This window comes from Anabrus simplex, chromosome 2 (assembly GCF_040414725.1).
Source record: "Anabrus simplex isolate iqAnaSimp1 chromosome 2, ASM4041472v1, whole genome shotgun sequence".
Lineage (NCBI taxonomy): Eukaryota > Metazoa > Arthropoda > Insecta > Orthoptera > Tettigoniidae > Anabrus > Anabrus simplex.
In genome coordinates, this window is record NC_090266.1 from 939,837,213 (window position 1) to 939,865,191 (window position 27,979).

Genomic DNA, 27,979 nt, shown 5'->3' on the forward strand with positions numbered 1-27,979 from the left:
GGACCGTTTACAAAGATTAATATAAAAGAAATGAAACTAGAGTACAAAAATAATTATTGTAGTATAGTATTAAGAGAAATATTTTTGTGGCCGAGAAAAGTTAGAAATACAATTTTTATACCCCATGATTTTAGAAAATTTGGACATTAATTTACATTTATGACACAGAAAGTGGAAAAAAAATTACAAATATAAATTTAGTACTCTATGATTTAAAAAAAATTAAACATTAATTAACATTTGTAAGATAAAGAATGAAAAAGGAAAAAGGAAGGAGTGATCAAAAGTCTCGTGGGAGAGTCCAACTTGAAGGGCATGGGTGGAGGGAGACGATTGGTTGAGCAAAATATGCTTAAAAAAAGAAAAAAAAAAAAGGAAACATTAAAAAAAAAAAAGAAGAAACAAGAGCGAGAACATGCAGCAAGAAAAAAAAAGGGAGTTAGCAAATATTGAAAATATACAGACACAAGATTGCCCCACCCCCCACCCCCAAATTTTCTTCCACAAAAAAAGCAGGGAAAATATTGAGAAAATTTGTTAACTGGGAAACGTGAACAGTTAGTTTCAATGGGATTAGAAAGCAATTGAAGAAGAACGGTAATGGGGGTAAGAAAAGCAAGAATACGATAAGGGCCTAACCAGCGAGAACAAAGCTTAACTGAAATCTGGTTCACAGAAGAATTCTAAGGATGTTTTTTTAACAAAACAAGATCAGAAGGTTGAAACTCTACCGAGGAATGATGAGCATCATGAATCCATTTATAAATTTGCTGGGCAGAACGAAGCTTATGCAAAGCATCTTGAAGGTCATAATGAGAAAGACAAAAAGGGGACGACTCCAAAAGCGAATGGAGATCCCAAGTAAGAGAAAGGGGAGTATAAAGTTCTCTTCCTAAATAAAGCTTGGCTGGAAAAAGAAGTAGAATTATTGATCATAGCATTAAGGGCTAAAGAAAATTGGGAAAGTTGAAGGTCCCAGGATCGTTGGTCTTGGAAATAATAATAATAATAATAATAATAATAATAATAATAATAATAATAATAATAATAATAATAATAATAATAATAATAATAATTTTGTGTGGCTATTTCTAGCCGAGTGCAGCCCTTGTAAGGCAGACCCTCCGATGAGGGTGAGCGGCATCTGCCATGTGTAGGTAACTGCATCTTATTGTGGTGGAGGATAGTGTTATGTGTGGTGTGTAAGTTGCAGGGATGTTGGGGACAGCACAAATACCCAGCTGCCGAGCGATTGGAATTAACCAATGAAGGTTAAAATCCCCGACCCGGCCAGGAATCGAACCCGGGACCCTCTGAACCGAAGGCCAGTACGCTGACCAATCAGCCAACGAGTCGGACATTAGGAGTAATAAAGGCAGTATATTTAGAGCTAACGTCATCGAGGGGAATCTGATTATAGGCAAAGTTAAAATCAAAAATAGTAAAGTATTTAGCACCAGAAAAATGATGAAAGGCAATTTTTACTTTGGTCGTAGGATAAGCGTCGTATAAGATATGAGAATTCAACTTTCAATAATCGACAATGAATCTTGAAGATCCGTCGGGATTATCTACTGTGAAAGCAGGAGACGGATAATTAGAAGATGAAGGGACTATTGTTCGATGTGCCAACATCATTTCCACTAATTGGTGTCTGTAAGATCGATATGTGCTTGGAAGTTTTTTACGGTACCAATAGTAGGTGAAATTACATCAGAAAATTAACTAAGTAAACTCTGAATCTGATAAGATTGATCAGAATTAGAGTAAAGAGAACGCGAGTTATGAGGGGGAAAAAAATGTTGAGAGGGATAATCCAAAATATTAATAAGAGGGACGGAAAAATTGGAAAAATGAAAATGAACCGAAGAATTAAGAGAATCAAGAATCAGACTTGTGTGGGAAAAAATATCATATCCTAAAATAACACGAGATGATAAATCTTGTACTACTTGAAAAAGAAAAAACCAAGAAAAATATTGAATTTTAACAGTAAGAGGAACTTGACCAAGAATTTGGACAAAGGCATTTGTGGCAGGTACCAAAAATCAGTTGTGTGCCATATGCTGCTACGCATGGAAGCAGGCAAACCCATCTACAAACCATCTCTTTTGGACACAATGCATTTCATCGCCTCATCGGATTCAGTGGAGCTTGTAATAATAGCAAATTGCTTCAAGAAAGCAGGCTTCGGTAGTGGTACCAACAGCATTGTTGTGGAAGTTGGTGATGAGCCTGGGTGCTGGAAAACTGTACAGGAGAAGATGGAGGTTACCAGTAATTTCAACGACTTCTCTGCCATTGATGATATGGTAATCACTTGTGAGGAGCAGACCATCAATCAGATCTGCAAGGAAATTCAGGCAGGAGATGAGGAGACTGAAGAAGAAGAAGAAGAAGAAGAAGAAGAAGAAGAAGAAGAAGAAGAAGAAGAAGAAGAAGAAGAAGAAGAAGAAGAAGAAGAGGAGGTTGAGGAAGAGAATCACCCAAGACCATCTTGCAGTGAGGTAAGCATCTGCCTTGAAAAACTGAGGCGGTTTATGGAACGTTCAGCCAGTGTGCCTCAAAACACATGAGAGTGAAAGGCAATGTGGGAAATTGAGAGCTTTATACTTCAATAAAGCAGTAAAAACCTGAAAGAATCAACCGTGGACAATTTCTTTTCCAAGTAGGAGCCTAAAATTTTGTGTTTGAAAATGTAGTTAATGTCTAATGCAGTACAGAATTTACATAATGTACAGTTACCATCTACCGTTTTAATGTTCTTAGTATTTCTTCTTATATAATATTTTATATAATATGTTCCCTTCTCTTAGCAAATATATTTATAATATGGTATGTTCAATTATTTTACTTTATCTCTAAAAATATGTCATGATAATCAAATTTTTATACTGTGGCTTTCTTTTAGCAGCACTTATATATCTGGCTATTTCAGTATTGTTCACAAACAAGGAAATCTGCCGGCTGTGTTGTAACAGTAAATTTGGTACTTCGGTAGAGATGAGACACAGGGCGTGTACCAGTCGCTGAAGTGCACACAGAGGGAGAGGGTTTTGTTTAAAAGAAATCCTAAAAACTTTGTTTTCACAGTTTATTAAAAGATTGAAATTAATATCACCTCTGTACAGCGTATACAGTCGAAAATTTTCCTCGTCCTATGGCTGGCGATGTCCTTGGATTCCGGCAGCTCCACATTCCATAGCGACGAACCACCATTCGTCCCCCGATGGAAGTTCTAGAAGATCTATTCGGTGCTTTGAAGATCCATGGCGTCGAGGTAGTCCTTGTAAATGGTGAACATAAATGAACATCGTTCAGCTCTGGGGCGAGTTAGTGCAACGGCTGCTTCTGCACAGATGATAGAGTGTTTATAAATGCTTTTGACAAAGTCCAAACACAAAATGTCTCGGTGAAATGTCATTTAACTTTATCACGTGTCAAGTGAAAGAAACATTCACAAAGTAAAGTCCACTCGGAACTGATTGTCCAGTTTAAAGTTATTTAAAGTTTGTTGCACCTATTACAACGTGAAGTAATGTTACATTACTTAGTTCATTGAAGCACTGTCCAATTTAAATGAAATAAAGATGTTCCGCTCGTGAATCAAACTCGTTCACGTGTTGAAACCAAAAGACGAAATTAACTGTGTACTGACAGTCCTTGGTTTGACTGTTCATAAACTAAATGTGCGCAGAATTGAAATACACTGTTCATTAGAGTAGAAATGCACTGTTCATTAAAATAGAGATGCGCTGTTCACACCTGCACAGTTCAAAAATGTCGACACAATTTACGGATTGGTAATTTAAATTTGGATTAAATACAGTTTATAACTTAAAGTATCGAGTCCTCGGCAAGGAGCAATCAGTTTTAAGGCCATCAAATTTCAATTTCGAACACTCGAAGATATTTGCGGGTCTTGGACACTCGTATAGAGTAACAGTCAATAAATAATGTCCAGACGATACACAATTCACCTCACGTCCTATCGGAGTAAAAGGTTGTCACAATATAAGGAAATCTGAATAAGTCCACGTTCAGCATGACTATATTAAAGTCCACGAACTTGAAACTTAGCAGCGGTTTCACGTTCGGTTACCGCACCCGCGAACTGACTGCGCGAATACGACAGTCTAGTGTGCTTATAGAAATCCCGGCCGCAAACTGGTATCACATTCTGCAGCACACTGCTGCTCACTATAACAAGCTGTAACACACACTGACACACTGACACTGCTCTGCTGAGCGAAGCAGCACGTATTTATATTTGATCCGAAACTTGTAGAACATTCTGCATCAATCCAGGCTGTGTAGTGCAGCGAGGCAGGCTGTGATGTCACCCGCTCACTACGTCACACGCGCGCAGCAGTTGCTCGCTGCCTGGTCAGTTCTTCGTAAGCGGACCGGAGCATAACACGTAAGTTTAAGATTTTCATAACGGGGACTTAGTCTGTACCGCCGTTACCGGTACATCGTGTTTCACATGTATTTCAAAGTCCAGAATAAGTTTTTGGGAATTACCTCTTTTAAGAAGTTTCCTGCTTACGAAGTTTTTTTTCTTTTTTTGTCATTGCCTTGAAAAACTTCTTAATAGAGTTTCACTATTTAGAATCGAACAGGCAAGACAATATCCAAAACAAGGAACTTGAAAGAACAGAAAGTGTTCAAATTACAATTGAATGTTAACAAAGGAGATAACAGGATCTATCAAATCAGCCACAATAGATTGCAACACAGGCAAGTAAAAAGCACATCCTTCCAGCGGAGATGCCTAATAAAAAAATTGCCCCAAGGGAACAAGTAGGGAACATGAAAGGGGGAAGTCGGGAGAGGGAGGTCGAATCCTGCATCTGCATTTATTTCAATTTGAATGAAGTGAGCAGAACACAACATGTTTGCGCACTATGTGCCCTCAAAATTAATTCTTGAAAAAAATTATGATTTAGTTCTCACAATTGAAAAGCGGACGTAATATTTAATAAAGAAATGGATAGAAGTTCCAGTTAGTAGTCCAACAGCTCTGCACTCTGACCGACCAGCCGAACACAGGAGGGGTGGGCATGGCTCTACCGTGGCTCTACGCCTCTGCATTTGGGCGACGGGACAGGGCTGGACCTCACGGCTGGCCCCAACTGTCGGGTATCCTGAGAATGGTTTTCTGTGGTTTTCCATTCTCCTGCACTAAGGTGAATGCCAGGACAGTTCCTACTATAGGCCATGGCCGCCAACCCCCTCATTTCCTCCAAGCATCTCGTTCACCATAACAAATTTCCCGGCCTGAGCGACGGTGTCACCATCTAAGAGGCCCACCTAGCCCTTTTTTGTAGCAGTAGTTCCAGTTAAAGCTTGAAAGGCAAAACGGGAGACAAGCTCCCTACTTTCAATGCTCAATTAAACATAACTTTACCAGGCGAGTTGGTCATGTGGTTAGGGGCGTGCAGCTGTGAGCTTGCATCTGGGTGATAGTGGGTTCAAACCCACTGTTGGCAGCCCTGCAGATGGTTTTCTGTGGTTTCCCATTTTCACACCAGGCAAATGCTGGGGCTGTACCTTAATTAAGGCCATGGCCACTTCTTTCCCATTCCTAGGCCTTTCCTATCCCACGGTCAACATAAGATCTGTGCCGGAGCGAAGTAAAACTCGCCATAAGACCTATCTATGTTGGTGCGACGTAAAGAAAAATAGTGACGTGAAACAAATAGCAAAAAACGAAGTTTTTAGTTCATCCAGCACCACAAGATGATGAATTCCAGATGGTCGGAATTAAAAGGGTACATACGGAAACACGCACTACTGCTGGAGGTCCTCCACACCAGACCACTATCGAAGCTAGACTGACATTGAAGGAAACAGTTCAGGTGTTTATAGGAGGACAGAAGGAACGTCCTTGAAGAAAGGAAGCATGGAGTGGCTTAGAGAAAGTTTGCCGACGTCATAAGTCACATGGTCGAAGAAGCCGATGAAAGTTCAACATGCTTAGTATAAAGCTGGAAAGCGAAGCTGGCGGGTGCACGAGGGAGATGAGCAGGTACAGAACAATTTTTTCCTTGCGATTATAGGGAGAACGTTACAGTGAGCGATGTCCGGAATCGCAGCCAAGCACTCTATTCCGCATGATGTCACAAACCAGTATGACATTCCACAACGAGAGAGTGGTAAGCCCTAGTGTTTCATGACTATGAATAAGCAATAGAACACTAAAAGTTCAAACTACTCTGTTATGTCTTGTTCGTGATAACATTAAAATACGTCAATTTTGCAGTAAATATTTAGCTGTCTCATATCATTGTTAATGCCCTCTGTCAGTGGTAAGACTGTCGGTCGCCGAATTCCAAGCTAGTGGGTTCAAACCCATATGAGACAGTAACATTTCTGAAGGGCAGAAAAAAAGTCCATTCGACACTCCATGTCAGCATGTAAAGGACCTCTGTTGACACATTTGGTGTTTACCCAACAAAATTCATTAAAACTTGGTCACAGACGCCTGGGAGAAATTCGGCTTACTCTGCCGCCTAGTAAGCCTAGAGTAAAACGAAACGTTGAAATTGATGAGCAATCAGCCAGATGGCATCAAATTAGAATGATTGCACACAGTAGCTGAGGTCATAGGATGACTATTCTTATTCTTCTTCAACTTATTATTTTTATTAATGCCCTTAGGGGAATAAATTGAAATTTTATCATATTCATATTATACGTTGTATTCACTGCCCCGCTATTCATTCTTGCAACCTGCCTGATGAACATTTCTGGGGAGAACACTGGAACTTTGTACTTTATAGGTAAGTATTAACAAATGTATGATAAAAGAATCAAAGACTGTTATTAACTGCTGAACATGTATATTCAGAAAATTAATATGAAAGTAAGAATAAAGAATTTAGCTAACAAATGTGTATCAAAGGAATTGCAGTTTCGATTTATAATTTATTTAAAAATTGCCATATTCAGATTAATCATTTTCGTGACATTTTGTAATTTTTACGTCATAGTTCGTCACTTTTGAGGTCATATTTGCTTGCTTATTTGGGCTATTTTTGGGTATTAAACATCCAAGCCCTTGTCATAACATTTAATTTATACACCATTTCAAATGGACTAACATTTAATTTTGTCTGAAATCCGTAGTGTTTTGATTTTCATGCTGGTGAGTACCTGCTTACAAGTAGTTCAGCGTAGTTTCATGATGCACAAAGTAAAGTTTTCTGATAGTGCGAGGTTGAGAAGTTTTGTTAAAGATTTAGGCGAAAAGTATTTTTTTACTAATGGATATATTTAATTTTGTAAACTGTGGAGGTGAAAAGTACGGCTGAGATAATTTTACAGTTGCAACAACATTGCAATACTGCTAAACACAAAAGCTGTCTAAACAAAGAATCAGCAGTGGAAAACCAGCAGCCATTGCTGTTTGAGAAACCACTCAGTAGCTCAACTACATTGGCCAGTGCATCTTTTCAGTTTTCTAAGGATCTTTGTGAAATCATGGTTTCATCAAACATAAAGCAGAGGTACCTAGTTTCTGAAAGTTCTTAGAAAAGTACACGACTTATCCCATTCCCTCCGAGTCCACGTTAAGAAAGAACTACCTACCTCTTATAGTGATACCTATCTGTTACAGTGATACAATGAACGAAAGAAGAAATAGTGTGGGCAGTAACAAAATATGACTATCCATAGTTGAAACCACCAACGTAGTTTGTAGATATGTGGCAAATGTTACCATAGGCACCATTAAACATGATCAGCCCAAAGAAACATTTCTGTTGATGTGCGAGGTGTTAGATAAGGTGAAGAACTCCTCCATCACTGTTTTCAACACTGTAATGAATTTGTTGTGGCCAGGTAAAGTATAACAAGAGAATGCACTCATCTTCATAACGGATGCTGCTCCCAACATGGCAAAAGCAGCAAAAGGTCTTCAAAATTCTGTATCCACAAATGGTGCATGTAACTTCTCTTGTTCATGCCCTACATCGAGTGGCTGAAGAGGTCTGGGGGAACTACCATGAAGTGAATAAATTCATTGCTAATGTCAAGAAGATTTTTCTGGTGATGCGCTTCGAATTGTAAAACAAAAGCTAAAGGTTTCCACCTATTCAATACTGTTTGTTATAACCATGTCCACCATGTCAAGAATCTTAGCCTACGTAATTTCAAATTTCTCTATGATATCAAGAGGCATCACTCGCCTTGAAACTGTGGGCATGCAATTGTATGATGCACTAAGCATTCTAAAAGAAACTGAACAAGTTTTTGATACTTGTTTCAGATGACCTGGGTTCAAGAAGATTCCTCTAGTGCTGATATTTTAGTGCTTCACCTGGTCTTCTGTGAGGTGCAGTCTTCCAATTGGAGGAAAGCTGAGAGCTTGCACTGGACGTGTGATGAGTGTTTTTAAAACCTTCACTTGTCTCGAATTTCATGCTTGCTTTATATATATTTATTTATTTATGTCTTGCCTTTACTTTGATTTTGACTAGTGATGGTCTCTGGTAAGAGCAAGACTAGTTCCAACAAATGTATGTAACTTTTTTAAGGTTACTACAAACAGTATTGAATAGATGGAAACTTTTAGCTTTTGTTTTACACTATATTGCTCTTCAATACGGATTAGTATGAAATTTATTACCTATATCGTGCTTGGAGTTAAAAAATTTGAAGTACAGACACCATCACTACCCTCATCCCATTATAACACATTGGAGGATTTGGCTTGATGTTATAAACTACTATTGCACAAACTACAGTGAGATTGAGAAGAACTTCAATGACTTTGACTGAATTCATTCATCTGCAATAAAAAATATACCAGAGTTGTTTTCATCCACCATGTTAAGAATCTTAGCCTACGTAATTTCAAATTTCTCTGCGATATCACACAAGCCATCACTTGCCTTGAAACGGTGGCCATGCAATTGTACGATGTATTAAGCATTCTAAAAGAAACTGAATGCGTTTTTGAAAGCACAGTGTGAAGTAGTTGACAAGGTCAGAGAAAAATTATGTGTGCTTGAACAAAATCCAGGAGATACAGCATTGTGTAAAGTTGCTGACATTCCTTAAGAAAAGAAGCAAAATTCAACAAAAACTGAAATGAAAACTTTCTGCTAATAACTTCCCTGTTTTCAAGTGCGCCTCCATTACGACGTGTGATGCAGAAAGAAAATCCAAGTTTGACCATCTGAAACTGAAACGGCATGTTGTCGTCCAAAGAGGGGTATGAATTATTTCATCCATAATTAACTGCTAAATGTTTTATTGTTTGATTTTTAGGTCATATTTTCAGGCTTTTTGATCATAGAAATCAGAGCCCTAATGATTACATCTTTCCACATACGTTGGCTTCAGAAAGGCATCCAGCCGTAAAAAGGGCCAAATCCACTTGTGTGACACAGATCACACCCGCGAACACACGAGGAAAGGAAAAGAAGAAGAATTGTGCTTCAATAATTTAACCATAATATTCAACTTTTCCCACTCAATCTTACAGCTTTCTTTTTTCTTGAACTTTGCTACTACTTATTTTGATTTGTTTCATCACATAGAGAATACATAAAGATACTCCTAATCCTACTTTCTGATCACTAATCCCATTCACAAATCATTTTTACTACAATAATAAATCATACACAAATTAAAATAAGAGAACAATATTAAAGGAAAGAAAATAAGACAAATAGCGTAGGTTATGAGTTGTATTTCTGAATGTAATACATAGTGTCTGGAAGCATTCTTTTGATAACTGCGGCTGTTGAAAGCCAGACCCTTATTTTAAAGTTTATTTCATGCTTGTTCTCTACATTTATCACATTAGGATTTACCTATACAACTGTAAATGAGATAAGAGAGACTGCATTGTTTAGGTTAGGGATGGTATCGCCTGGATAGTGCCACAAGTTCCATGATGGAAATAATAAAAATAAATAACAGGAAAGTTTGCCGCATTTATTGATATGTACAAGTGTGGCAGTAATGCGTTTTATTATCATAATGTTTAATTTTGTATGTTTGTTGTCTCCCATTTTTTATTAACGCATTCCCTAGTATGTTTTGTTTGGCATCCCCCAAAATTGTTAAAAGTAAGTGGTGACATAATAAAAAAATACTAGGCACGTTGGCGAGTAACACAACTGTTATTGGATTGTTTTTATCACGTTTTAAAACTACTTCTCTCCCAAAAAAACACTATATTGGCCCGAGTTACGAGATATTAAACAATCCCTTTAATGATCTCGTCTACTATATTAATAGGCCTAGCAACTACTGTGCTTACTTACGACATGCAGGTCATTGAGACGAAGAAAGGCAAGGTACAGCCCCACCATTTTCTTGTTGTGAAAATAGGAAGCCACGGGAAAATCATCTTCAGGGCTACCGACAATGGGATTCGAACCCACTATTTTCTGAATGCAATATCATCTTTTCGCGCTATCATTATAGAATTGCCATTTGTCAACTTATTTTATTCTAAACATTTTTTTAACATTAAGTTTTGGAATCTTGTACATCTAATCCGAGCGTACAGACAAAAATTATAATTTTATTTATATAGGTGAAAGTAGGCTGAGTGGCTGCACTTTTTAACGCTCTACGGCTATGGAGCCAAGCTCTGCATTCGGGAAATGTGTGGGTTTGAACCCCACCGTCGGCTGTCTAAGAACAGATTTCTGTGGTTTAATATTGTCACTTACTGGTAAATGCCGGTACAGTTCCTATCCATAGGCCAGAGCTGAGTCCTCGCACCCATTGCCCAGTTTCATTCACCAGAATACATTTCATGTTCACTACCTCCTCAACTGAGGTTGGTGCCAGGAAGGGCATCGAGTCGTAGAAACATGCTGTATAAATTAATCTCATCTCGTCCTGACCTGGTATCAAGAAACAAGACTGAGGAGTAGACAGACAGACAGACAGACAGACAGACAGACAGACAGACAGACAGACAGACAGACAGACAGACAGACAGAGGAACGTATGCTAATTATATTTTAAGCAGCTATTTACTTAACGTGTCAGTATGAATATTTCAACAGTTTGAGCATTGTGTAAGCATTAATTTAATATTGCCCCTATCGTATAAGAAAATGTAAGTTAACTGTTAAGATTGAGATGAGCTACAATTGCTTCAAAAAGGGTAGCTCTGTCGAAGAAGCAAATTGTCTCAGCAAAATCCTTTGTTTTTTTTTTGCTAGTTGTTTTACGTTGCACCGACACAGATAGGTCTTACGGCGACGATGTGACAGGAAAGGGCTAGGAGTGGGAAGGAAGCGGCCGTGGCCTTAATTAAGGTACAGCCCCAGCATTTGCCTGGTGTGAAAATGGGAAACCACGGAAAACCATTTTCAGGGCTGCCGACAGTGGGGTTCGAACCTACTATCTCCCGAATACTGGATACTGGCCGCACTTAAGCGACTGCAGCTATCGAAATCCTTTGTTTTAAAATCAGAAAGTGTAAAATTCAAAGGTTTTAACATGCCCATCTTTTGTCCTACTTCTTAAAACTCATTTAACCGCCTTTACACCCACAACCATCAAGTAACTCTAAATAAAAGGTTTATTTGAGCCCTGTTTATTCTCTATCAGTTCCAATATTAATGCATCAGTCTCAAGCGGTAAATATAAGTAATTTAATGAGTTTCAACATACGATTCATAAGAATCCCAGTTACATGAGGGATGTCTTCCTGTACCAGTCCTTTAGTAAGGAATTCCCTCACAGCAACCTGACTGTATGTCACTGATAAGAATGATGGCAAAAGGGTAGACACCGTCTGGCCAGGTACTCTGCAACAGATCACAGCGGTCAGAATGAACGAGGGAACAAGTGAGCCGGAAGCCAGGGGTAAGAGAAAGGAATGCTGGAATGTGGCAACATCGTGAAATGGCACGTGCAATGCTACTCCCTCCAGCCCTACCTGTCAGAATTCATCTTTCGTTATTACAGGTATAGTAAACATGGACAAATTTAGGTTTAAAAACATCAATGCCTGAAAACTAATTGTGGTCAATTCTTTTAAATGTGCACAAAATACACTAAGACTAATAAACGAGGCCTCGCTAATAGCCCAGTATGGTTAGGACACCTATAGCAGTCAGGAATGAAGGAAGTGTATGTAATAATTACGGCTCAGATGTTTAAGAAAAGTCTTTTCTTTTGTTCCTACTTTCTTGCCTGACTGGATTTTGGTGCAAATCAGGAGATAATCATCTAAGTGATTTTTATTTGTCACATAAATGCATACTTTGGCTATTTTTAGTCATGAGGACATATTTTGAGCTATTTTCGTAGAACCGTCATATTTCGGCTTTTTGATGACAGCTGTAGCTGTGCAAAATCATCTTCAACTTACCGAATGTCAACTAGTGTTCACAAAACTGCTTTTTGGTATCACTTCTGCAGTTAATACAAGTGGAATACTCGGCCTCTTCTGTCAAGATTGTGCAGGAATTGTTCTCCAACAGTTTGTCAGAAAGTTTGGCATATATATGAACCCATGACCTTTGCGCCCTAAGAATTTTAAGTATGAAAGTTACTACATGAGGCCCCATGTCAATTGTGATGAGGAGCTTGAACATTTGATATCACGGGAGTGACACGTGGCAAGGGAGTGCCTACCTTCTGTCCCACGCTATGAGATGTGACGTCATCCGCACGTGTCGAATGTGGAAGGATACAGAAGAAAGTTTATGTTGAATAAATATATTTAAATGAAAGAATTAGTGGTGAACGCAGTATAATGAGGGTCCTGTATTTATCTATAAGTCACTTGGTTTTTAGTAAGACGGATGTATTATTTCAGATGGACGCGCGTGTATAGTTTATCCACGCTAAGTCGACAAAAAGTAGTGCCTATCAAATGAGGTCATTTAACCAGTTAATTTAATAAGAATAAATTTTAAAGGTGGAACACTACCACTAGCAATGTAGCAAGTATGTGGTTACATTCAAAACTCTTTTAAATACAGTTCATTTAAATTTTCTTGGCAGCAAAGGGAAAATGCTTGGAGAGAGGGGGTACTGTCTATAAATAAAAAGGGACGCCAGGTTGAAAAGCCCTGCATTTGTATCGTTGAGGCTGGAGACAGAGGGTTGAACTGTTCTGTAAATCGATCGACAATAGTAGACTAAGTCCAACCAACATATTTTAGCCGAGGTGGCTGGGGTCTTGACTCCATGTGGAGATAGTTTTGAGCAGAAGTAATTGTATAAAAAGGACGGTCAAGATACCGAAGAAGTATTTATAAATTTTTGTGTGGTAAACAAAGTAATTCGTGTGGGGGTAATAAATATAATCAATCAAGTGCGATCAATAAAAACAACAATTGAAGGGCATTCCTTTTTTTATGCTTTATTTCCAGGAAGCAGGAAGAAAAAGGCTAATGTACAGCCAGAAATGTAAAAAAGGGTAAATAAATGACAGAGCGTCGCAGGTGAGCTCAAAGATGAACGCTGACATAACCTAAGGTAGGTGACATGCCATCTTACCGCCTACTAAATCTTGTTTTATGATGTCAAACTTCATATGTATTTGAAATGGGTATTTATGACACAGTTGCTCACCCATATGTTTCTTTGTGAATTTCAGAATATGACGAAAGGGTCATTTGTTTTATTTTCTGCTTGGATAAATTTTTTAAGTATTGTGAGCACCGTGTAATGTTGTAAAAAGTTATTAATGAGGGTTTCGAAGTGATATCACGTCCAAAGTAGATCGTCATTTCTGTGAATTTAGTGCCTATATTTTGTGATGTCAAATTAAGATGTTTATTCGACGTAAAATTTTCTGTTGGAATTTTGATGGAATTGGTGCTTAAGGGATCCTTGGTTACCCATTTTCAATCAGATGGAAGCGCTGTATGTAGTGTTGAGTAATGCAGATCGGTGAATTTGTCACGAAGTGTAATGTATTCTATGTCCGTTTAAAGCGTGTCTGAGTGACAATTATAACAGTAAAATTTGTCAGTCATTTTTGTGAAAATCCAGTTTTAAAATACAAGATAAGCGAAGTTGTTCATTATTAAAGTACTGTGCGTTATTAGGTGTCGTGGATTCTAGTAAGGATTTCTATTCCAGTTCTTTTGTTAGTGAGAGTCGTCAAGTTTGAGACCAGAGTTTAGATTTGCCGTATAAGTTGAGATAGGATTTGTGAATCAGGTGATTGGAAGCCTGTAGTGAACCCGGGACTTTGGTGTGAGCCCGAGGAAGATTTTATATGTTTGGGATGGAAAGTAGAGTGAGAGAATCCACGCAGGTATTAATTTGCGACGTGTACAATTATTGTAGGACATTTAAAAGTAAAATCTATGTGCATATTGTTCTATTTTGCGAAGTCAAAAGGGTTCATTCTTAGAGGTCAGTCAAGCATGGTGAAAGACATATGTTTCATATTAAAACTGACAGACAGGGTGAGGGTCGTTTGTTTTCAATACCGCCAGCTGATCGGAGTTCGCCGCTCGAAGATAACGGGGTTGTGCGCTTGCTACGTGTTAAAAAATGAGATTGCCTTCTTTGGAACAGAGATCATTAGTTGCGGGAACTAGTTGAAATTTTCATCCGGAAATAACGTGTAGGTTATTAGATAATGTGAATTTCTTTAATTAAGATCGTAATGTATATCTGAAACTACGAAGTTAGAGTATAATGAGCGAGGTTAGCCAATTTCAGGGTTGTCCAAAATATAGGGTGATGATAATGATTGATTTGTTTGTGAGGGGTGCACAAAGCTTTATGGAATGTTATGACATTGTAATTGGCTTACACTGTACAGCGAGTTACTTATGGTTTGTACTTAATTATTAGGGTTATCCAAGTATTAATAATGGTTAGTATTAAATTAGATTAGATTAAAGTGTGATGTCATGAAACAAGATAAATACTGGAAATAAATGATGTAAATTTGTTCCAGCTGCAAAATAACGATAGATGATACACATTAAACATGAACTGAATATAACTGCATCAAACTCGAGTAGGGACTTGTGAAAGAAACCATTCGTCCGGGGAGATAGAATTTGTTGTTCATTAAGATTTCATTAAATCATTTTTAATTTAATTAATTATTAAATTCAGTGCAACCATATTTGTGAAATAACTTTAAAGCAAGCGAATAACTTGGAGATGCATTCTGGACATCTTAGTTTATTTTCTAGGAATATTTAAATGTTAATGTAATGATTAAGGGGACATATCCGAAGGTAATGGATTTTATTGCCACGAAGTATCGTGAGCATTGTTGTTGCCTTATTTGACTTTAATTGATTGAGCTGTAAATGTGCTGGGGTTAGTCAAGTGGAAACTTTGGTCATCAACCGATGTAATTTAATTGTGTTTAGCCTTCAGCTTAGGAACTTGGATGGTCATGGGGTCAGCAACCTCAGTGACTTAGATTAGGGCCATATGCCACTGTAGCATAATTTTCTTTGCAGTCATCATCCACAATGACTTTAAAGTAACTTAGAAGTTTAGAGGTCGGTCCATGACATAGTCGCAGGTCACATCGATTCAATTGAGGGTCCACGCCGTATAACCACTGTGTGGCACACACCGATTGGACTGCCTTAATTATACCCAGAGTCCAGAGTTCATGTTACGAGGTCTCACATGTAGTCTCACATGGAAGACGAATTTAAGGATTTCCAGACTTTCCTTTCTTTATTTAATAATTGTGACAATGGTTTCTAGTAAGGATGCCCATCAGGCAGTTAAGTCAATGGCTGAAACCAAAGTTCAGCCCCTCTGTGTAAAAATGATTGTGGTGATAAGTGGACAGGATAGAGTTCAAATTATACCTGGATTTCAAATTATTACTTTCTCCAGTAAATTTTTCCAAAATAAAATACAAATACTTTATGAATAGACCTTTCATTTGAGTAGATAGATTACAATTACTGAACCCTACCTTTACCTGAGCAAGTGACGAAGAACCAAAAACCACCCATGAAATCTTGATGACAGGTAAGGAAGGTAGGTATCCTTCAGAGTGACCAAAGGGTTCAATATGTATAGTCAAACTTTGGAATTATATTGAGTGCAATTACTCGCCTAGAAGATCCTAGCTTAGAAATTCACGTAAGTACTGAAATTGTGAGAAATGTTGAACTTTCAGTACAACAATCACAGAGAACAGTTGGCAACAGTGTAAAACAGAAACTTCAAAACGTGCTTAATCGAAATGAGCGTTTTTGCCGTGTCATCATCATCATTTCCCTTTATCCAGCTGTAGCCGGGTAGGGGCAAATATGGATCCTCTCCACATTCTTCGGTCTTTCCACCACCACTCCTCCAACACTGTGTCCCAGTCCAGGTTTCTTTCTATAATACTGCAGTGGATTTTGTCCTTCCATCTCAATCGTGGTCGTCCACGGCCTCTCCTTCCTTGCATTTGCATTTCCATCATCTTTTCTGGCATTCTTTCATCACTCATTCGCTTTATCAGCACAAACCATCTTAGCCAGCTCTTATATCATTCGTTTTTTCCTCTCCAATTTCTTCCCGGATTTTCTCATTCCTTATTTTGTCTCTTCTACTCTTCTGCATCATACACCTCAACGACTTCATTTCGGCTGCCTGTATTAAACTCTCATCCTTCTTTGTCATTGTCCAAGTTTCTGTTGCGTAAGTTGTTATGGGTATGTAATACATCTTGTACATAGTTTCCTTTGCTTCCATTGGTACATCTTTGTCCCATAACATGTTTCTTACACTACGATAGAAACAGCTTCCAGCTAGAATCCTCTTACTAATCTCACCATCCAGTTGAGCATTCTCCATTAATTCACTCCCCAGGTATTTGAACGTCTCCACTACTTCCACGGGGTTATCTGCAAGTCTAATCTGACCTTTCCCTTCTTTCTCTCCTCTAGTCATAATAAGAGTTTTACTCTTTTCTACACTAACTTTCAATCCACATTCTTCGATCTTCCCATTTACCACATCCATCTGTTCTTGAACATTCATGTTCTATTTTCCCCAAATCACAATATCATCTGCAAGTAACAAGATGTTCATTCCTCTTCCTCCATATGTTGCTTCTGCTCTTCTCATGATGTCATCCATTACTATTGTAAACAGGATTGGCGACAGAACACGCCCCTGTCTCAGCCCACTAGTTATTTTGAACTAAAGGTAATCGCCCACTGCAGGGAACAAGCTTGTGGAACATTCCACGGGGCCATTTTCCGAGACTTTGCCCATACAGCACACCTCACCGCGCCGCATCTCTCCAGTGGGGGAATTGCAGCTCACACAGAAACATGAGTTCCAGTTCCGAGGAGGACTTATTATTTGCGATTGCGCTACTTGCAAATGAGGAAGAAGAAAAATGCGAAAGAAAAGTTTGGGTCCAAACCATTTATGAGAAAAGGGAAACATACGGAGAGTTTCACCATTAAATTCCTGATCTACTAAAGAACCGAAGTAAATTTTACCACTACTTTCGTATGTCCCAAGAAAAATTCTATGAACTATTGAACCTAGTTAAGCCGTGTGTACCGAGCTCGATAGCTGCAGTTGCTTAAGTGCGGCCAGTATCCAGTATTCGGGAGATAGTAGGTTCGAACCCAACTCTCGGCAGCCCTGAAAATGGTTTTCCGTGGTTTCCCATTTTCACACCAGGCAAATGCTGGGGCTGTACCTTAATTAAGGCCATGGTCGCTTCCTTCCCACTCCTAGCCCTTTCCTGTCCCATTGTCGCCACAAGACCCATCTGTGTCGGTGAGACGTAAAGCAACTAGCAAAAAAAAAAAAGCCGTGTGTAGAGCGAGAAAATACACCTCACCGCACCGCGTCTCTCCACTTGGGGAAGTGCAGAAAGATGAGTTCCATTTCCGAGGAGGACTTGTTATTTGCGGTTGCGCTACTTGCAAATGAGGAAGAAGAAAATCGCGAAAGAAAAGTTTGGGTCCACAACATTTATGAGAAAAGGGAAACGTCCAGAGAGTTTCACCATTTATTTCCTGATCTACTAAAGGACCGAAGTAAATTTTCCCACTACTTTCGTATGTCCCAAGAAAAATTCTATGAACTATTGAACCTCGTTAAGCCATGTGTAGAGTGATAAAATACGACCTTTCGCCGAGAAAGGCGTACAGTGCACAATACCACTAACCGCGTGAAGATACGAGCGTGCTGGCACTAGTCGAAGACTCACGAGGACTGCAGAAACGGCACGAAACCACATTCTTTCCGTTATTCCTTCCTTCCTTCCTTCCACCCTCGCCCACACAAATGCGCTGAAAGGAAAAAGTTCCGTTCCAGAAACCTGCAGGCTTCTGGTGCGGAAATTCCACAAGCTTGTTCCGCGCGGAGCAGCTCCCTGCAGTGGGCGTTAAACCATTTCATTTCACAAGAAGCAGACCACGGAAATTTCTTCTTGGCTGCGCTGCGTGGCGTGGTGGGCGATTACCTTAACCCTTTCCGGCCCTTAGCGCCCGACTGTTCATTTAGCAGACATGCCAACTTTCAAATGTGAAAAATCAGGAGAAATTTCGCAGCGAATCAGGACGTATTATGACACATCACTGATGGCAAAACATGTACAAATTCATTATAATTCAATACATTAACAATTCTATTTGCCCACATATATTTTTTTCATCATTTACATGTGAATACTAAATACTGGACATACCTGAACTGTAGAAACATGTGACTTCTCATCCTTTAACATGGTGATCACTCACATTATGACTAATTGTTGTTCAACACACCAGTAGCTGACTTAGCCCTCTTCAGAAACTCGGAACTAAATTTTTGCTCAAAGCACTTGCCTTGCTGAACTGATTTCAAGGTTAAAAGTTTCTCCAAAGTTTGTTCAGACAGCAAGGATCTGAACTGTGTTTTTGTCTTTGTGACTCTGCTAAAAATCCTTTCACATTCTGCATTGCTATGTGGAATTGATAAAATAGCAAGCATCACCTTAGAGAGTCTGTCATATTTAAGTACACCATCAGCTGATTTCATCTGACCTACCAATGCATCAATTCTTCCTTTTGCCACGTCTGTTTCTTCGAGCTGAAAGTTACAGAACTGGGAGTGCAGAATATGAGTTTCTTTATCCAAATGTTCCGTTTCACTAGTCAAAATGTTCGGACACTTGTTAATGAAAAATCTAAGGCTAGAAAATGATGCCTTACTTATAGCAGAAATATTTGCAACTTCTGCATTAATTAAAACTTCATCTTTGAATGGAAATTTGTGAACCATGTAGTCACACGATGAAGAGAAACACTTTCTAACAGACTTAAAGAATACGCACTTTTCCTCAGACTTCAAGGTGTTCACTAAAACAAACGCAGAGTTCCCTATCATCAAATCACAATCATCCTTTTGATTTGCTTGAGTATGATAATCTACATCAAGGAGAGAGGAGGATCTTTTAATAACGTCTGGTTTCACAAACCTTGCCATCACATTCTTCAATAGTTCCTCCAAAACTGACCTCAATAAGTGGATGTGCGGCATACTTGACTGAAGAGCTACGTTTGGATTCTCAAAGATATCCATAAAACTTGAGAGAAAATGGCAAAAAGATTTATGTAAATTAGATGAAAGGAACATGAAGTCGTTCTTCACGTGACAATGCATGGCTCTTAGTGTGATCAGTAGTTTCATTTTTTTTAGTGAAACTGATGACTGGGTTTTCCTTTTAACTGAGGAGTGAGGTGAAATGTTATGACATTCCTTAATGTTTTCAGACAAACAAGACACATCTGCACTTAAAACTGCGCTTAGGAATTTTGTAAGTCTTCAAAGTTCCCATCTGAGAATCCTTACTCACAATTTCGCTCCTGAATAATGTAACCAAAGGGTCCCACTGAAGCAAAATCCTATCTAAACACCTTCTTAGTGATAACCATCGAGTAGGCACATGCTTCAGAATTTTCCTGATCTCAGTGTTGTGTAAAGTCTGAAATTCTCTGAACTTTTCTTTCCTCTTTGCACTCCTTTCCAGATAATAAAATATATCAATTATACTTTCATCTACATTTACGGGCAAGCACGCCGCACCCTTCTCGGCAGCAAGATTAATTAGGTGACAAGAGCAGCCTACGATGATTATGTTACTATTTTCCCGCTTCAAACATCATGCCACACCATTCTTTAATCCTACCATTACTGGAGCATTATCAGCACCAAGAGCTAGGCAGTTTTTTAATGGAATGCAGAATTCCCGAAAAGTTGAGAGCAAAAGATTGGCAATGTTAGCTCCAGTAGCATCCCCTTCTTAATTAGGCACAGAGAGTAGACAACTCTGAATTTCATTGAGTTCAGGTCTAAAAAAATGTTACAACAATGGGATATATCTTCAAGTCGCTTTTATTGCTACCATCAGTAGCAACAGAAAATGCATTCACCTGCAAATGTGATACAATTTTCTTCCTTTCTTCCATGCACATTTCTGTAATGATAGCTGCTGTTTTCGTTCTAGCACACCCATATCATTTAGCGATTTCCGAATCAGGAAACAATTTGCGAAACAAAGGCCCGGCGTGATCGGCACAATTTACTGGCAGGTTATGTTCTACTATAAATGACGTAAATAACGCCTCAGCATTCGTCACAGGATTTACATCTTGGTTTTTACATGAAAAGTTCAGTTTCTGGTTTCTTTCTACACACTGGACACTCTCCTTATGTTTTTTCGTTTGCATATGCTTGAGTATATCGCATTTCCTGCCATGTGCAACTGAAAATTCACCCCTACATATAGTACAGAATGTGAACGTTGGTCCCTTTCTGGATTCACTCAAACACGGAAACTCTTCCCTATAAGCACTTTTAAACACTGCATCATATTTCTTTTTTGACATTTTGGCCAAAACAAATATTAAGGCACAACACGAGCACTTCTTTTTTTTTTTTTTTTTTTTTTTTTTTTGCTATGGGCTTTACGTCGCACCGACACAGATAGGTCTTATGGCGACGATGGGATAGGAAAGGCCTAGGAGTTGGAAGGAAGCGGCCGTGGCCTTAATTAAGGTACAGCCCCAGCATTTGCCTGGTGTGAAAATGGGAAACCACGGAAAACCATTTTCAGGGCTGCCGATAGTGGGATTCGAACCTACTATCTCCCGGATGCAAGTTTCACAGCCGCGCGCCTCTACGCGCACGGCCAACTCGCCCGGTACGAGCACTTCTACGGGTAAAACAACTATGGTGTGCTACTTCTGAGGTTAGGTTACTCCAAAGAGAATGTTACTCGCTTGACTCGCCTGCAAAGAGAATGACTGTATTATAGATCAAAGAGCAGCACATGACTAGCCACCGTGCCCCGTACTGCCATCTGGTATCATTATTAGAACTACTATCGACCAGCCATACTCAGCCATATATCGATAGAACGAGGAAATACGCGGGAGTTTAAAATAATACGAAAATTACGGATATTGCTCTGAAAATCGGGAGATCGGACCCGGCGATCGGGAGATCGGGAGGAACGATGAAAAATCGGGAGTCTCCCGCTCAAATCGGGAGTCTCCCGCTCAAATCGGGAGACTTGGCACGTCTGATTTAGCCTTCTGGTCCTTAGCGCCCGAAAGCGCCCGGCTGCATTATCTGCATTCGTCTGCGATCTGTGCGATAGTTTTTTTATTTTCCTCATCAGAGAAGTGTTTATAAGGTATTTATGAACACGCAGTGCAATCTGCAAGTCTTAGGGAATAAAGGAAGAGAGATAATCTGTCTTGACGTTGCCTAGGCAACGGTCTTGAACTTCCGCGAGCGCGGGTCAGCTGTTTCGTCCGTAAACATGGCGGGATAGAATATCGCGTATATTGAAACTGAGCTGAATATGGGCGAAAAAAGTGACACAGAATTCTTGAGTAGGGGTGCAGATGAATTTTTAATGAGTGAATAATGTATCAACGAAGATAATTTTAGTGATAACAGTGATATGAATGAAAACAAATATCGATAAATTGGACCTGATGGCGATGCCACGGCAATTCAGGTAACACAAATATTACGTTTCGTTACTCCGAATGATTAAATGGATGATGTTAAACCTGCACATAATTCGGAAAGAGTATTAGGGGAAAGAGATTGTTTTTTACGTATTTTAGGAGGAGAAAAACTATTCAGTGACATAGCCTATTGCGCATATAACAATGCAGCCTTCAAACAGTCGCATTCCGGTAAGATAAAAACAGAATGGGAAGACCCTTGCCCTGATGAAATAAAATCTTATATACATGGGCATCATTCCACTTCCAAAATCACGTGATTATTGGTTTTGAGGGATTCAGACAACATGGGAATGTGACAAATGCAGACTGTCTCTGTGTCGGGTATCACGAGGAGGTGGGGGGGACACATTATGACTCAATAAACAGAGAAATGGCTGTGATGGTCTATTTTCTAATGTTATTGAAAATTTGAATTCATTATGACCAATAGTTTTTACTGTATTTAACCTTTTCTGAAACAATACGGTCTGTTTCAGTTTTTGCTAAATAATAGGTTGAAACCTGGGGATAAGCGGAGTGAAAATGCGGGCGGGAAAGGGTTAGCTTGTCCTGCCAACTTGTATTTGCATGCAACTACAACATTCCTTGCACATTGCCATTATCATTTTTATTAATCCCTGTCCAATTCCTTTTTTGCACCAGACTGTTCCAAACTTTAGTCCTGGGGACACTGTCATATGCCTTTTCAATATCAATGAATGTCATCACCATATCATTCCCATACTCCCATTGCTTTTCCATTAGTTGTCTCATAATGAAAATGGGCTCTATTGTTGACCTTCCACTTCTGAAACCAAACTGATTTTCCTGTATCTGAGTTTCAACCCTCAACCTTATCCTACTTTACAGTATTCTCTCCATTAATTAGTAACATGGTATATCAGAGTAATTCCCCTGTAGTTCTTCAAAACTTTCTTATCGCCTTTCTTGAAAATTGGGATTATTATTCCTTTCTGCCAATCCTCAGGGACCTCCTTATTCTCCCACACAATCCTGAGAACTTGACATGTCCACTGCAGGCTTACAGCTACAACTGCCCTTATCTCCACTGAAATTTCATCTCTTCCAGCTGTTTTTCCATTCTTCAGCTTTCTAACTGCCATTTCATTTTCATTCATTGTAATTTCTTTATCCATTTCTTCATCAACTAATTGCCTTTCCTGGTTGTCCATTGAATGACTGTCATTAGTTCTCGTGTTCAGCAACTTCTGAAAATACTCTCTCCATCTAGTTCCTATTTCTACTGGCTTTGTTAATATTATGTAGCCTTCATCCTGCACAAATCTGGTGTTTACTTGATATCTCTTTTTGTTTCTTAATCTATATATATAAAATAGCTTGTCCTGACTGACTGACTGACTGATTCATCATCGCCGAGCCAAAACTACTGGACATAATGAAATGAAATTTTGAGGATACATTCATATTAAGATGTAGGTGCTCGCTAAGAGAGGATTTTTGGATATTCCGTTGCTAAGGGGGTGAAAAGGGGGGGGTGAAGTTTTAAAATGAGTGCACTTATATCTCAAAACTTTAAAAGTTTACAAATGTAAACATTGGTATTTAGAATCTTCTTTGAAAATAAGGAAACACGTATTTTTTTGTTTTCAGAAAATCCCAATAGGACGGGTGAAGAAGGGTGAAAAATGGGTTGAGTGCCTTTAATCAGGATACCGGTACTTATATCTCAGAAACTGAAGATATTACAGACCTGAAAATTGGTACTTTTGATCTCTTTTAAAAATAAAGAAACACGTATTTTTTTGTTTTTGGAAAATCCAATTAATGGGAGGGTGAAAACGGGGTGAATTTTTAAAATGAGTGAATCTATATCTCCAAACTTTTAAAGTTTGCAGATGTAAAAATGGGTATTTAGAATCTTTATTAAACATAAAGGAACACGTATTTTTTTGTTTTCGGAAAATCACAATAGGAGGGGTGAAAAGGGGTGAAAAAGGGGTTGAATGCCTTTGATGAGGCTACTTATATTTCAGAAACTGAAGATATTACAGACCTGAAAATTGGTGTTTGGGATCTCCTTTAAAAATAAAGAAACACATATTTTTTGTTTTTGGAAAATCCAACTAATGGGGGGGTGTGAAAGGGGGTGATTTTTAAAATGAGTGTATCTATATCTCAAAACTGTTACAGTTTATAGATGTAAAAATTGGTATTTAGATTCTCCTTTAAAAATAAAGAAACACGTATTCTTTTGTTTTCGGAAAATCCCAATAGGAAGGGTGTAAAAGGGTGAATAATGGGTTGAATGCCTTTAACGAGGCTACTTATATTTCAGAACCTGAAGATATTACAGACCTGAAAATTGGTATTTGGGATCTACTTTAAATGTAAAGAAACACGTATTTTTTCGTTTTTGGAAAATCCAAATATTGAGGGGTGAAAAGAGGGTGAATTTTTTAAAATGAATGTGTCTACATCTTAAAAATTTTAAAATTTACAGATGTAAAAATTGGTAGTTAGAATCTCCTCTAAAAATAAAGGAACACGTATTTTTTTGTTTCCTGTAAATCCCAATAGGAGGGGTGTAAAAGGGTGAAAAATGGGTTGAATGCCTTTAATGAGGATACATATATCTCAGAAACGGAAGATATTACAGAACTGAAAATTTGTATATGGGATCTCCTTTAAAAATAAAGAAACGCGTATTTTTTAGTTTTTGGAAAATCCTATTAATGGCGGTTAAACAGAAGTAACAAATTGGGGTGAATTTTTTGAAAGATTACCTTCGAAACGTAAAATGTTACAGACGTAAAAGGTGGGTGTTTGGAATGTCCTGTAAATGTAAAGAAACATAGGTGATTTGTTTTTGGAAACTCCATTTGAGGGGAACCCAAAAGGGGTGAAATTTTAAAATGATAATTTTTACAGTATATCTAAAGAAACTTAACATGTTACAGAAGTGAAAAATGGTATTTTTATCTCTGTTAAACATAAATAAACGTGTATTTTTAATTTTCGGAAATACCACTTTGGTGGAGGGGGGGGGGGGTGAAAGTGACTGAAAATGGTGTTGAATTATTTTAATTAGATTACTGATATCTTAAAAATGAAGATGTTACAGACGTGAAATTTGATATTTGCAATCTGCTTTAAAAGTAAAGAAACACGTATTCTCGGAAAATCCAATGAAGCGGGGGGAGGGCGTGAAAGAATTGAAAAATTAATTGACTTTAATTGTATGAGAATATATACATCTAATAAAAACTAAAGTTGTTACAGACGTGAAAATTCGTATTTGGATCTCCTTTAAAAACAAAGAAAAACGCGTTTTGGGGGGGAAACCATCTTGGGGGGCGGGAGTGTAAAGGAGTTGAATTCCTTTCATGAGCACACATAAATTAAAAAGTGAAGAAGTTAGAGTCGTGATAATTGGTATTTAGAAGATCCTTCACTATTAAAGAAACAAGTATTTTTTGCGGGAAAATTCACTTGGTGGGGGGGGGGAGTAGTTTGAAATGAAGTGACAAAAGTAAATTATATTTACGGGGATACTTATATCTCAAAACTGAAGGTAATAGACGTGAACATTGGTGTTTGGAATCTCCCTTAAACATAAAGAAACACGCCTTTCATATTTTTTTTTTGGGGGGGGGCGTTGGCCGTAAAAACTAACGGTGGTGGGGTGTAAAAGGAGGTGAGACCAATTGATTTTACTGTTCTTAATGTACTTATAAGGATCCTCCGTTGCTCAGGCGGCAGCGCGCCGGCCTCTCACAGCTGGGTTCCGTGGTTCAAATCCCGGTAACTCCATGTGACATTCGTGCTGGACAAAATGGAGGCGGGACAGGTTTTTCTCCGGATACTCCGGTTTTCCCTGTCATCATTTATCCCAGCAACACGTAATAATAATAATAGCAGCGCGCCGGCCTCTCACAGCTGGGTTCCGTGGTTCAAATCCCGGTAACTCCATGTGACATTCGTGCTGGACAAAATGGAGGCGGGACAGGTTTTTCTCCGGATACTCCGGTTTTCCCTGTCATCATTTATCCCAGCAACACGTAATAATAATAATAATAATAATAATAATAATAATAATAATAATGTTCCGGACCGTCGTCAAATGTGCGGACCGCGCTGGAAACGGCTCCTGGACGGGTAATGACTAAGAATGCAGTCCGGCCGCGGGTTCAGTGCCGCCAAGGCACCCAATATGACACCACGCCGGATCTCCTGAAGGATTTTATCCAGATTAAAAATGATTATAGGAAAATACGGTATGGCAAAGATTTACGGACCCAACTGACCGGGAAGAATACCTGAGCCTAGCCCGGGAAGTACGAAATCGATTGCTGGAAAGGAAGATTGAAAAATGGGAGGAAACGTGCCGTAATCTAACAGAAAACGAGTCAGATCGGGAATTTTGGTAGATTCTCGCTGGAAACGTGTCAGATCGCGAATTTCGGCGGATTATATATCTAAAACAATAAGCATTCAATTATAAATTTCAGTATAATACCGTAGCGAAGCACGGGTACCTTGCTAGTATACCATACAGTAATTTCTTGCTGCCCTGCATATCATCTCTCAATTTCTGTGTGAATAACGCCCAGCTTTTCCTCTTTTCTTCCTCCACTACTTTCTTGGTCAAATTCTTTGCCTCCACATATTTTCTTCTACTTTCTTCAGTTTAAGATGTTTTCCATGCTTTCCATGCCATTTCCTTATCCTTCACTTTAATCTTTACCCTATCATTCCACCAGTGTGTCTCTTTGTCTTTCACATTTCCTGATGTTCTACCACATACCTTTTCTGCACATGTAACCAGTGCTTCCTTAAATCTTTTCCGTTCATCTTCAACATTCCCCATCTCCGTCCTGGGTACCAAGGGTATTATTTACCTTTGAAATTCTTCTTGCATGCTTTTCTCCTTCAACTTCCATACTTTAATTCTTTTCTCTCTTCCTAATGGGGATTTCAATCTTTCCCACTCTCAAGTTTCCTGTCACAACTCTATGATCTCCACCAAAGGCTTCTTCAGGCATGGCTGTAACATCTAAAATGCTCTTCCTGTGTTCTTTCTCTAGGATTACATAATCAATCATGGTCTTAGTTCGTCTGTCTCCCCAACCATACCTTGTAATCTTCTGACTGTTTTTCTTCCTAAACCAAGTCTTTCCAACAATCATTTGGTTCCTCATGCAAAAATCCACCAACAACGTGCCTTCTGGATTTACATTTCCATATCCAAAGGGCCGTACAACATCTTCCTTTCCTTGTATTTCCATTCCAACTTGTGCATTTAGACCACCCATCAATAGCACTTCCTGATCGTCTGTCCCTCCACTTCCTCTAAAAAGCCCTCTAGACGTTCATCTATGCAACCTGTTTGTGGGGCAAGATAAATTATATTCTTAGAGGAGAAGGTACCAGTACATTTCAAGATGAGTGCATTCTCGACAGCAGATTTAACATTATTTAAATAAGTACCAATAACGTCTTGTGATGTAGAAAGGAGCTTCTCTCCTTACAAGGATGTGTTAAGTGATAATCGGAGGTCTTTCGCGCCTGATGTTTTGAAGATTGATCTTGTCGTACACTTCAATTCTAGCCGTGGAGAAGAATGGAAAATGTATGGGAGTTTGCACTTTAGGCCCTGCCGCCCTACTATAATGTATTGAAAGACATCTACTTAATTCATTTTGTGGTGCTCAATTTAAACTTTAACGCATCTGAATAATACTAATGAAATCTGGCTTAAACATTACAAAATACTCTTTTTAAAAAGGATGCAAACATGTTTTGACTTTTAAAGCATTGTGTGAACTGATAATCTTAGTGACCTTGGTATATTATAGGTATGTATTCACAAATGTTTGATAAAACAATCAAAGACTGTGAATAACTGCTGAACATGTATATTCAGAAAATTAATACGGAAGTAAGAATAAAGAATTTAGTTAAATATGTATCAAAGGAATTGCAGTTTTGATTTATAATTTATTTTAAAATTGCTATATTTAATCATTTTTGTGTCATATTTTGTAATATTT

At 38.6% G+C, this 27,979-nt stretch overlaps 1 long non-coding RNA gene across 4 annotated transcripts in view; it reads right to left on the reverse strand.

The window, feature by feature from the left end:
- The window catches only part of LOC136863202 (uncharacterized), a 165,066-nt gene that overhangs the window by 72,082 nt on the left and 65,005 nt on the right, over window positions 1-27,979 (reverse strand). Inside the window, exon 5 of one of the 4 annotated variants that reach the window (XR_010859171.2) lies at window positions 11,664-11,786. The exons of the other annotated variants lie outside the window; for them this stretch is intronic. This is a non-coding gene — a long non-coding RNA (uncharacterized lncRNA). Of the gene's footprint in view, window positions 1-11,663; window positions 11,787-27,979 lie in introns of those variants that run through there. 4 annotated transcript variants of the gene reach the window in all.